Source organism: Sus scrofa, chromosome 7 (genome assembly GCF_054392235.1).
Source record: "Sus scrofa isolate SSC_HxYL_T2T_F1_AM1 chromosome 7, Sscrofa_HxYL_maternal_Yorkshire_Landrace_v2.0, whole genome shotgun sequence".
In the NCBI taxonomy this organism is placed as follows: domain Eukaryota; kingdom Metazoa; phylum Chordata; class Mammalia; order Artiodactyla; family Suidae; genus Sus; species Sus scrofa.
The window spans coordinates 69,877,393-69,890,127 of record NC_139389.1 but is presented as its reverse complement, the minus strand read 5'-3'; the positions used below and the strand labels follow the sequence as shown (position 1 = coordinate 69,890,127).

Below are 12,735 nucleotides of genomic sequence, written 5' to 3'. Positions count from 1 at the left end.
CTATATGCAACTATATGCCAATAAAACAGAAAACCTAGAAGAAATGGACAAATTATTAGAAAAGTACAATCTTCCAAGACTAAACCAAGATGAAATACAAAAGATGAATGGACCAATCACAAGAACTGAAATAGAAACTGTGATTTAAAAGCTTCCAACAAATCCTGTGAAATCAGATTGCTATGATCATTATACAACTACAGATGTGATTAAAAAATAAAATTAAATTAAAAACTTCCAACAAACAAAAGTCCAGGACCAGATGGCTTCACAGGCAAATTCTATCAGACATTTAGAGAAGAGCTAACACCTCTCCTTCTGAAATTATTTCAAAAAATTGCAGAGGAAGGGATACTCCCACACTCATTCTATGAGGCCACCATCACCCTGATACAAAAACCAGACAAAAAAAGAAAACTATAGGCCAATTTCACTGCTGAACATCAATGCAAAAATCCTCAACAAATTCCTAGCAGACCAAATCCAACAACACATTAAAAGTATTGTACATCATGATCAAGTGGGATTTATCCCAGGAATGCAAGGATTCTTCAATATCCGCAAATCCATCAGTGTGATACACCACATTAACAAACTGAAGAATAAAAACGATATGATCCTCTCAATAGACACAAAAAAAAAAGCCTTTGACAAAATCCAACACCCATTTCTTTTTTTTTTTCCTTTGGCTTTTTGCCTTTTTCTAGAGCCGCTCCTGCGGCACATGGAGGCTCCCAGGCTAGGAGTCCAGTTGGAGCTGTAGCCACTGACCTATGCCAGAGCCACAGCAACGTGGGATCCGAACCACGTCTGCAACCTACACCACAGCTCATGGCAATGCCGGATCCTTAACCCACCAACTGAGGCCAGGGATCAAACCCGCAACCTCATGGTTCCTAGTCGGATTCGTTAACCACTGAGCCACGACGGGAACTCCCCCAACACCCATTTCTGATTAAAAAAAAAAAAAAAAAAAAAAAAAAACCTTCAGAAAGTGGGCATAACGGGAACCTAACTCAACATGACAAACCCACAGCAAACATTATTCCTCAATAGTGAAAAGCGGAAAGAATTCCCACTGAGATCAGAAACAAGACAAGGATGTCCGCTCTCGCCTCTACTCTTCAACATAGTTTTGGAAGTCCTAGCCACAGCAATCAGAGAAGTAAAAGGAATCCAATTTGGAAAGGAAGAAGTAAAACTATCGCTATTTGCAGATGACATGATACTATACCTAGAGAATCCTAAAGACTCTACCAGAAAACTGTTAGAGCTCATCCACGAATTTGGCAAAGTCGCAGGATACAAAATCAATACACAGAAATCAACAACATTTCTATACACTAACAATGAAAGAGCAGAGAAAGAAATTAGGGATGCAATCCCGTTTACCATCGCATCCAAAAGAATAAAATACCTAGGAGTAAACATACCTAAAGAGACAAAAGACCTGTACTCTGAAAACTATAAGACACTGATGAAAGAAATCAAAGATGACACAAACAGATGGAAAGACATACCATGTTCTTGGATTAGAAGAGTTAATATTATCAAAATGACTATACTACCTAAGGCAATCTACAGATTCAATGCAATCTCTATCAAATTACCAAGGACATTTTTCACAGAACTCGAACAAAATATTTTAAAGTCTGTTTGGAAGCACAAAAGACCCAGAATAGCCAAAGACATCCTGAAAAAGAAAAATGGAGCTGGAGGAATCAGGCTCCCGGACTTCAGACTATACTACAAAGCAACAATCATCAACACCGCATGGTACTGGCACAAAGACACAAATATAGATCAGTGGAACAGGATAGAAAGCCCAGAATTAAACCCACGCACCTACAGCCAACTCATCTATGACAAAGGAGGCAAGAATATACAATGGAGAAAAGACAGCTTGTTCAATAAGTGGTGCTGGGAAAACTGGACAGCCACATGGAAAAGAATGAAATGAGAACACTCCCTAACACCATACACAAAAATAAACTCCAAATGGATTAAAGACCTAGATATAAGATCAGACACTATAAAACTCTTAGAAGAAAACATAGGCCAAACACTCTCTGACTTAAATGACAGCAACATCTTCTCAGATCCACCTATCAGAGTATTGACAACAAAAACAAAAATAAACAAATGGGACCTACTCAAACTTCAAAGTTTCTGCACAGCAAAGGAAACCCTAAACAACACGAAAAGACAACCCACAGAATGGGAGAAAATCTTTGCAAGTGAATCCACTGACAAGGGATTCATCTCCAAAATTTACAAACCCTTCTGCAGCTCCATACCAAAAAAACAAACAACCCCATCCAAAAATGGGCAGAAGATCTAAACAGACAGTTCTCCAAAGAAGACATACAGACGGCCAAAAAACACATGAAAAGATGTTCAACATCACTCCTTATTAGAGAAATGCAAGTCAAAACCACTCTGAGGTACCACCTTACACCAGCCAGAATGGCCATCATCCAAAAGTCTACAAACAGTAAGTGCTGGAGAGGGTGTGGAGAAAAAGGAACCCTATTAAACTGTTGGTGGGATTGTAAATTGGTGCAACCACTGTGGAAGGCAGTATGGAGATGCCTCAGAAAACTAAGCATAGAACTACCATTTGATCCAGCAATCCCACTCCTGGGCATCTATCCAGAGAAAATCACGACTCACAAAGACACGTACTCCAACGTTCTATTGCAGCACTATTTACAATAGCCAAAACATGGAAACCACCTAAATGTCCATCGACAGAGGAGTGTATCAAGAAGATGTGGTACATATACACAGTGGAATATTACTCAGCCATTAAAAAGAATGAAATACCAGCATTTTTAGCAACATGTATAGACCTAGAAACTATCATGCTAAGTGAAGTCAGCCATACAATAAGACACCAACATCAAATGTTTTCACTGACATGTGGAATCTGAAAAAAGGACAGACTAAACTTTTTTTTTTTTTTTTTGTCTTTTTGCCATTTCTTGGGCCGCCTTTGTGGCATATGGAGGTTCCCAGGCTAGGGGTTTAATCAGAGCTGTAGCCGCCAGCCTACACCAAAGCCACAGCAATACCCGATCTGAGCCGCGTCTGCAACCTACACCACAGCTCATGGCAATGCCGGATCCTTAACCCACTAAGCAAGGCCAGGGATCAAACCCACATCTCATGGTTCCTAGTCGGATTCGTTAACCACTGAGCCACGACGGGAACTCCAGACTAAACTTCTTTGCAGAACAGATGCTGACTCACAGACATTGAAAAACTTATGGTCTCCAGAGGAGACAGTTTGGCAGGGGGGCGGGGAATGTGCTTGGGGGGGATGTGCTTGGGATGTGAAATCAGATTGTTATGATCATTATACAACTACAGATGTGATAAATTCATTTGAGGAATTTAAAAAAAAAGAAATGTCAGACTGATAAAGGGGTCATAAAGCATACAGGAGAACTTCAGTCAGAATGACATCTTGGCATGAGTGAAAACAATGGAATGTGAATAGAAATTGCATCTGCCACTAACTACCTTGGCCCACCTCAAGGTTCCAGGACCAACCTTCACTCTCTTTGTCTACCCACTGGCTCACTGCAGCAGACTCCAAGGGCCTGGTCCCTGGCGGATCCATAAAAGAAAGACTGGGTCCCTGGATAACCGCATGGAAGGAATATTAGCTTCTCAAGCCTGCTGTAACAAATTACCGCAAATTTAGTGACTTAAAACAATGCAAATTTATTCTACATTTCAGGAGTTAGAAGGCCTAAAATAGTTCAGCAGGGCTGCATTCCCCTGGAGGTTCAAGGGGAGAATACTTCCTTCCCTTTTATAGTGTCTAGAGGCCAGCTGAATGGTTCATGGATCCATCCTCCATCTTTAAAATCAGCAGCATAGTATCTTTTGGTCTCTCTTGGACGCTCTACTTCTGTCATTTCACGCCTTCTGTGTCTGTCTTGCCTCCCTCCCTCTCTTTTAATAACCACTGTGACATTGGGCCTACCCAAATAACTCAGGATAATCTTCCCATCTCAAGGTCCTTAACTTGGAGTTTCCATTGTGGCTGAGCAGTAATGAACCCAACTACTATCCATGAGAACGTAGGTTCGATCCCTGGCCCTGCTCAGTGGGTTAAGTTTCCAGCATCACCATGATCTGCAACTGCTGTGAGCTCTGGTGCAGACATAGCTCAGATCTGACACTGCTGTGGCTGTGGGGAATGGCCAGCAGCTGCAGCTCCCATTCGACCCCTAGCCTGGGAACTTCCATATGCTATGGGTATGACCCTAAAATGACAAAAAAAAAAAAAAAAACCCTTAACTTAATAACGTCTTTAGAGTCCTTTTAGCCATGTAAGGCTCTGATGATTGGGACATGCACATCTTTGGGGGTAGGGTACTGGGCATTATTCTGTCTGCCATAAAGAATTTTGAACTTTGTATGAGTGAGAGAAAAACTATTATGTTAATCCAATAATGGCAGGGGACTTAGCTCTTACTAGCTGATATTACTTTAATTAATGGTAACTATAGATCCACTAGGAAACATATATCCCTAGCTAGACTGCCATTGGGGTAAAAATCACATCTTACTTGTTACTAAAAACAAAAATTGTCCTACATATAACATGTAGTAATCCTCTTGTAAATGTACTGCCAAGACATGAAATGGCATAAAAAGAAATACTGACATATAGAGATTCAGGTAAGACTAGCAACTCACGGACAAGGTCTAAGCAATCATATACTTAAAATTTTTTCTCCTTTTCATGAAATGCACAACTGCGAAATTATTATTTCAAGGTCAAGTCAACTTTTTTTTTTTTTTTTTTTGTCTTTTTGCTATTTCTTTGGACCACTCCCGCGGCATATGGAGGTTCCCAGGCTAGGGGTCAAATCGGAGCTGTAGCCTCCAGCCTACGCCAGAGCCACAGCAACGTGGGATCCAAGCCACGTCTGCAACCTACACCACAGCTCATGGCAACGCCGGATCCTTAACCCACTGAGCAAGGGCAGGGACCGAACCCGCAACCTCATGGTTCCTAGTCGGATTCGTTAACCACTGCGCCACGACGGGAACTCCTCAAGTCAATCTTAAAATCCATAGACTTTACTTTCTATAAACTTTCTATCGCAGTCATGACTGGGTTCTCACCAAATGTTGTTTTTATGAGAGAAAAACTAAAAGATGAGGTAAGGTCATCTTCCCTCCAGACAGTCATCACCAACAAATTCCTAATTACTCTAATGACTGTGTGCTGAGGGGAAAAATTGTTTAATGTGCTTTCACGTCTTCCAATTTAAAAAAAAAATCAGACTTTAATGCAAATGCATTTTTAACATTTTTCCGTGCTTTAGGGAAGCTGCTTTTAAGGAGGGAAATGTAATGAATGTTTTTAATCATACTAAAATGATTTGCCCAGAGTCTCTGGTTTAATTCAACTTTCCATAACAACAAAATAGAAGACTCAGCACATTTATCACTAGGGCTCCTCCTTTCTCAACATAGCTATCTACTGTTAGATGATAAAACTCACTGAGGGCCACAGGAATAAATATGCCTGCCTGGTAAATTTTCAGAATTTTTTTCCAAATGCATCTAAAGGGATTACTGCCACTCTTCTGAACACTCCTGACCCCCATCCCTCCAAGCAGCATCCAGTCTCAAAATCTACCTCACCCTATCCCACAGATACATTCCTTCTCCTCTTCCCTCGTTTGTTCTTATGCGCCCTTCAGGTTTTCAATAAATTCTTAATGTCATCGATGAAAATGTCACTGCTGAGATTTAAATCCCATTGTTCTACTCAGGGCTTTAACTGCAAAGCAAACAACCTGCTTTCAATAAGCTTGTCCTCAGGTTTAAACTGAGCAGAAATCAAAGAATAATTTCTGTCCCATTTTTCTTTTCCTTGGTCGGAATCATACTCTCAGAGATTCCATCTAAATATCTCCCTGAGGATGCTCCAATCTCCTCACCATCTTCACATTTCCTCACTGCCTCTAAAGTGCTGCAACAATTCTTAGTGATATTCTAATAATGCCCTCTCAGCCTAGAAAACAGCAGGGATCAAGGGCAGACAGATTTGAGGACTACGATAAGGAATATGATAAAAGCTTTTACACACAATAAAGAATTGATCTGTAAATGTTGACTGGTTCTTGAGAAGGGAAGAGTGGACACTGAAAAAAATTATCTAAGAGAAGGGCTTTTGTCCCCAGTGCATCTATTGCCATCAAAAGATATCTGTACAACTTTGCAACTGATATGCACAACCTTAACGAAGTTTCCAGAAAATGAAATAGTTCATCATTATCATATGTTCTGCCATCAATCAGGTTCAGAATACACATGGGCAGTTATATCACATTTTCAAGTTTTAATTTTTAAAAATTCACAAACTAGGTGAGTTCCCTTCATAGTTCAGCAGTTAATGAATCCAACTAGGATCCATGAGGATGCAGGATCAATCCTTGGCCTTGCTCAGTGGGTTAAGGATATGGCATTGCCATGAGCTGTGGTGTAGGTGGTAGACGCGGCTCAGACCCCACATGGCTGTGACTGGCAGCTGTGGTTCCAATTCGACCCCTAGCCTGGGAAGATCCATATGCCGCAAGTGCGGCCCTAAAAAGCAAAAACAAAAAACAAAAAAACAACATTTTGGAGTTCCCATCATGGCGCAGTAGAAACAAATCTGACTAGGTACCATTAGGTTGCGGGTTCAACCCCTGGCCTTGCTGAGTGGGTTACAGATCCGGCGTGCTGTGAGCTGTGGTATAGGTCACAGACACAGCTCGGATATGGCATTGCTATGGCTGTGGCATTGGCTGGCAGCAACAGCTCCAATTAGACCCCTCACCTGGGAACCTCCATATGCTGCAGGTATGGCCCTAAAAAGACAAAAAACAAAACAAAAAATTCATAAACCAGATTCTGGAAAATGAAATGGAAAGTGGATGCAATCAACTGGATTATTTGTGCAAAATCCACCTGTCTCAAGTCTAGTAATTCTGAGGAGCCACTTACCTCTTCACCACCTCTTTTGGTTCTTCTGGCCCATTATATGAAAAGGAAAGGTATCATGGAAATGTCTTAGGCAGTAGTTGAAGGCACTAACTCGAGAATACAGGTCAATGAAGCCCTGCAGTTGAACCATCCAGTTCTACCTAGCTCATACCTCTTTGGGTTCCCTCTGGGCAGTGTTCCCTCTGCTGTCTCTGCACCCTGGGATAATGTGACAAGGCAGCTCCAATATCTAGAAAAAATTTAAGTGTAGCAGTTATAAAGTATCTCCATACCTCCCCAAAAAGTTCTTTTTAAAAATACTCCTTAGATCACGTCTTCTGTCCCTGCATCTTTTAACTTTCCCCATTCAAGAACTACCCCTAAGGATATAGGACAATAGACTTTATTCTAAAGACTTCAGAATTCTTCACTAAAAGGTATGATTAAGGACTAAAAATATTACTACCCAAACTAATTAGAGGGAGTTATGGTCTAATTTAGTTCTATGATGCAAAGCCGTTCTGGGTTGGTTTTATTGGAAACACAAATTCTATTATATTCTAAATTCAATTACACAATTCCACAGCAAAGAATTGGGTAATCCATAAGGCTCTTCAATTTTCTTGCTAAGACTCAAAGTTTTGCTTATTTTGGGTTATGAAATATGAATTATTTCAGTGACTCAACCTCTAATTTCAAGGAGATTTGAGGAACAACTCTTTAATTAGTCTTCATCATGCTTGCTTAAACCTTGCCAGCCATCTCTCTACTGAAAGTAAATTAAAGCGAGAAGAGAAAGAATCTGAATGACCTGCCGTAACACAGCTGGCTACTTGACAGATAAGTCTTCATAAGACCCATCATTCTGAAGAACGACATAATTTTAGTTCCAAGTACTAAAGCATGCTCAGAAAAAGTTATAAGGTAGTGCAATGAGAAGTCAGAGTAATAATTTGTGTTGTGAAAAGACTATCTGGGTAAATATTTACATCCAATAAGTAATGCATACTCATTACTTATTCATTTTTAATAGTTTTCCTACCCCGAAAATATTTATTTACCCAAGCAGATATTCAGTTTCTCCACGGCTTTTAATTATTACCAACACAAAGCATATCAATTTTTACCACCCTTATATATTTTTTAATTATTATTCTAAGTTTTCAGCCACAGTTCAAAAAATAAGCACCCAGAAGCCAGGCTTTATCAGTTCCTGGGTGTCATTTTTAAAAAGTAAATGTTATTGTCTTTTAGACACCGGAAAATATGAAGAACAGACAAAGACACAAAGAAACTAGACTGACAAATACTCCTATGACCCAAAGAAGAAGGAGCTACCATTACATGCTGCTGTACAAAGTACTTTACATGGATTTTCTGATTTAGTCCTCGTAAAAACTCTCTAAGGATGTCCTCTATTATCTCTTTTTGATCAATGAGGAAACAGGCTCAGTAAGTTAAGGCAACTCGCCCAAACTGCATAGCTAGTTAGAAAATGGCCTATGGTTTAAGTCCAGATTTGCCAGGACAAAGTACTCAATGACTATGACATATTGCCTCCATTTGCAGATACAGGCCCACCTGGAACCTGACCCACGATAGCTGCTCACATGCTGAGGAGGAGGTGCCCGGTGACTTGTGCCACCTTTCCTTGCATAATGTTGCTGTTGGTAATTGTTCACTCAGCTGATGCACTTTCAATCTTCTCTTCCTTACATCTAGGTGAGACTGTAACACAGACAGGTAGCTGCCAAGGAATGTGAGCAGAACTGATATATGCCACTTTCAGACCTGGCATAAAAACCTCCCAAGAGATCTCCCATGTTCACCTGCCATTCCATCTTCCATCCAATGTTAATTTTAAAAATGCAGGACTCCCAATTCAACTTGAATTTCAGGAGTTCCCACGATGGCGCAGTGGTTAACAAACCGGACTAGGAACCATGAGGTTGGGGGTTCAATCCCTGGCCTTGTTCAGTGGGTTAAGGATCCAGTGTTGCCGTGACCCATGGTGTAGGTCGCAGACGCAGCTCGGATCCCACTTTGCTGTGGCTCTGGCATAGGCCGGTAGCTACAGCTCTGATTAGACCCCTAGCCTGGGAACCTCCATATGCCATGGGCGCAGCTCTAGAAAAGACAAAAAAAAAAATTGAATTTCAGGAAAACAACAAATAATGTGACATGTAAGTGCATCCCATGCAATGTTTGGGACACACCTCTACTTAATGGGGCATTGACATTCAGGTTGTCAGACTTAGGAAACAAAATGCATCAAAAATGTAAATGTCCCAAATACTGAAGGAGATATACTAAGAAGTTACTTGTCATTTACCTGAAATTCAAACTTAACCAGTGCCTGTTGGTTCACAAATGGGCCCCATACACAAAAGGCAAGGAGAGACCAAAGAAAGAGGCGAGCACTCCAGATGGGTAGGTGGCAGGTTTAATGAACATGGGAACTTAACTATGAGGCTTGTCTTGAGTGATCAAAAGACAAGTAGATCTCTGCACCCACCTACCAGAACCTGAAAAATTTATACAGAGGCCTTAATTGGGTTCCGAAACATATGCAATCCAGATGGTCAACAACACATTACTGTCTCAAGGCTGCATCCTTGAAAATGGTCCCCACTGTGGGAATGATGGGCAGAACACACCTTTCAAGGACGAGGGGGAGAGGCCTCCAGTCCCTCAGGCCCAGGTTACATCTTCTGGGCCTGAGGGACTGGCCTCCTCAAACTTTCCACCCCTGCTGATGGGCTCATACAATCTCACAAACCCCCTCTTCACAATGTGCCCTGAGCAATCAGCACGGGGTTTCACCAGCATGGAGGTGGCTGCTTTGGTGGCAATCTAGCTATGTGGAAGGCAGATCCCATAGGAACAGTATAGGTACACGCAAGAGAAAACACAGATTAAGAAAATGATCCCCAGTTCCCTGGTGGTATCATGGTTGAGATCCTGCACTCTCACCACTGCAGCCTGGATTCAATCCCTGGTCTGGGAACCAAGATCCCATCATCAATCCCCCCCCCAAAAAAAAGGATAATGATTCCCAAAATAAGTAACAATTTTTTCCACCAAAAGCCCTGTGATCTGAATCACTGATTCATTAAGTTCCCTAAACTGAGGGTCAGGTCACTGAGGGCATTTACTTGTATGCTCATGTGGTTTAATAAGGAGGATATATTCCCACGCTCATCAGGTATGAACACACACCACTCTGTTTGGATAATGGCATAGGTGCCCCCTGCGAGCAGCTTTTCTCATTAGAGATATTTCAGTCTTCAGTAAGGACAGGCTTCACTGGCTACCATTTAAACCTTGCCGGGTGAAATTAGTAAGGGCTTCTAGGTGTGCTATAGGAAGTAGAAGTGGAAGGCAGAAAGGACAGATATTCAGTAGGAACTTGTATGGGGAGGCCTCCCACTTCTACAGAAATTACACCTGAGGCCTGATCCTTAGATGTTAATGTGGCTGCAGCTTTAGGAACTTGCCCTGGTTGTGCACATCACACAGTTGACTGGGGAGAGGCAACACTATCAGGTGTGAGGAGATGGGCTGAGGGTGGGATGTCTCAGGCCAGGACTCCCACCTTTCCCTTCTTTCAATGGTGTATGTTCCATCCCAGGTATAGTGCATTTCAACAGGTCCAGCTTTTAGCAAGACAACAAGACCCCAGGTGTTCAAAGGAACTCACTTATCCCAATAGGACATTCCATTGCAAATCCCAGTAGACAATGCTTTTCCCAGGAGTGATAGAACCTCATGTTCTCAGCACAATCCCTCATCAATTGTCAGTAAGAGGTAGGACAATGGCTATCTCCCAAGACATCCATACTTTTATGGTATTGGGTTTCTCAGACCAATTCCCCAGTCTGGTTTATCATTCAAATGTATTAAAGACTGGGATAATTCTTTAGTCCATCTGGCCAAGGTGGTTTTACATATTAGCAATTTAATCTACTACTTTAATATTATTTCTACTAACCCTACTGCCTGTAGGTTATAGGGAGATGGAACCTTCATTCAATGTCATGTTTTTTTCCCCAGTCTTCTGTATCATGACCATTTATCTGTAACACCTGATCACTGTCTGTTCAACAACGGTATCTACACCTGATATTCAGCTTCTCTAATCCCCTAATGCTGGCAGGCTGGTTTCCTCAGTGACAGGGAAAAATTTATACTAAGCCAGACTCATCATCCACACAATCCAAGGCACATTTAGAACTTTCACTTAGAGGGAGGTGATAATCAATTTGTCAGTCTTTCACTGGTTGGGAACTCTGGTGTATGGCCCCAGTATCCTTTGAGAGTTGCCTCAGGTGTTGTTTAAAACGCAAAGGACATGCTATTACTGTATTAAACAAGTCATTGTATTTCAAGGACAGTCCATCATCCTCAGCAATATGCCATTCCACCCTGGTCTGGCAGTGCTCTCTCTATGCATCCAATCTACTGTATCTACTGAAGGTCATCACTCGCACTCCTACCCATGCTAGGGCATCAGCATCCCAATTGCCAGGGGGTATTAGTGCCTTGTTAGCCAGGATGTGAAAGATAGTAAGGCCTGCCTCATGCTCTTGCAGGTGAATCCAGATGTCTTACCACATACCCTGACCCCCAAAGGCTTATTTATGATCACCTCTCAGCTTCTCATTGTCTCTAACCATAGAGTTAATGCCTTCTGAACAGCCCACTGTCAATGCAAAGGGTTTACAGCCAAGGCTCAGGAGGGATCGCCAACCAAACCCCTCCAAGTTCAGACCCCTGGCTACTACAGTTCATTCCTGTTTTCATCCAGATGGTGTCAGTGTTTGGCTAAAGAGTGACTGCTGTCCCTGTGGGTGGGCTGCTCTGACTAGACCCACGCATGTGCCAGGCATCAATGGGAATTTCCTCCACTTCCTCCCTACAGGCCGCAGGGGCTACCATGAGTATAGAAGTGGGGGCATTTCAAGGATCCACATATTCTCCAGGGCCTAGTAGTCCCCTCCTTTCTAGACAGTGGGCTGGCAGACAGGGTGCTTCTCTGCTGCTTAGCCAAAGTGGAGGTTTGAGCCATGGCAAAGGGACATAGCCTCAAACTAGCCCTTCATGGGAAGGGAACTTCTTACCATGATATGCTGCTCCTTTGCAAGTGGTTCTACCTGGAAGAATGCTGTGAAAACTTCTAGAGGCCATTGTTTTAGAGGGGTATATGAGGCTTCTGCCCCCTTCCAAGCTGGGACTAAAATCCTAGGGGTACTGTCTTTATTGTCTCTGCCACAGGGCTCAGCCCATACATTCTGGAGTCACAGATGCATCTAACTCAAATGGGAGCTCTGCTTGGCTGATGCCCAAAGCTTTCATCTCTGTCACTTATACTGCCTTCTCAAAGGCAGCTCACTGCCCTGATCCCCAGAACCACACATGCCCTTCCTAACCTGGCAGCATAAGGGACAAGAACTCTATGCCAGATGGGAAATAAAAGTCCTTGAAAACCCCAAAATCCCTACAAAGGTTTGCACCTCCTTTGCATTCTTAGGGGCTGGAGAAGCTTGCACCTTCATCAGTCATAGCTTCTGAGACCATGCTTGTCTTACCTGACCCAATGACCCCCCAAAAAATTTGTGGCAGTGCCTGGACTGTGAATTTTCTGTGGGTTCACCTCCCGCCCTCTCCCTTGAAGATATTCCAGCAAAATCTGCAAGGCACCCAGCAGCGGAGGCAAGTCTTCACATGTCAACATTCAAT

The 12,735-nt window shown here is 42.3% G+C and overlaps 1 long non-coding RNA gene across 1 annotated transcript in view; it reads right to left on the bottom strand.

Annotated features, from left to right (window-relative positions):
• Nucleotides 1-12,735, bottom strand: part of LOC146401658 (uncharacterized) — a 102,965-nt gene that overhangs the window by 21,110 nt on the left and 69,120 nt on the right. Inside the window, exon 2 of the long non-coding RNA XR_014810611.1 lies at nucleotides 7,169-7,246. This is a non-coding gene — a long non-coding RNA (uncharacterized LOC146401658). The remainder of the gene's footprint in view (nucleotides 1-7,168; nucleotides 7,247-12,735) is intronic.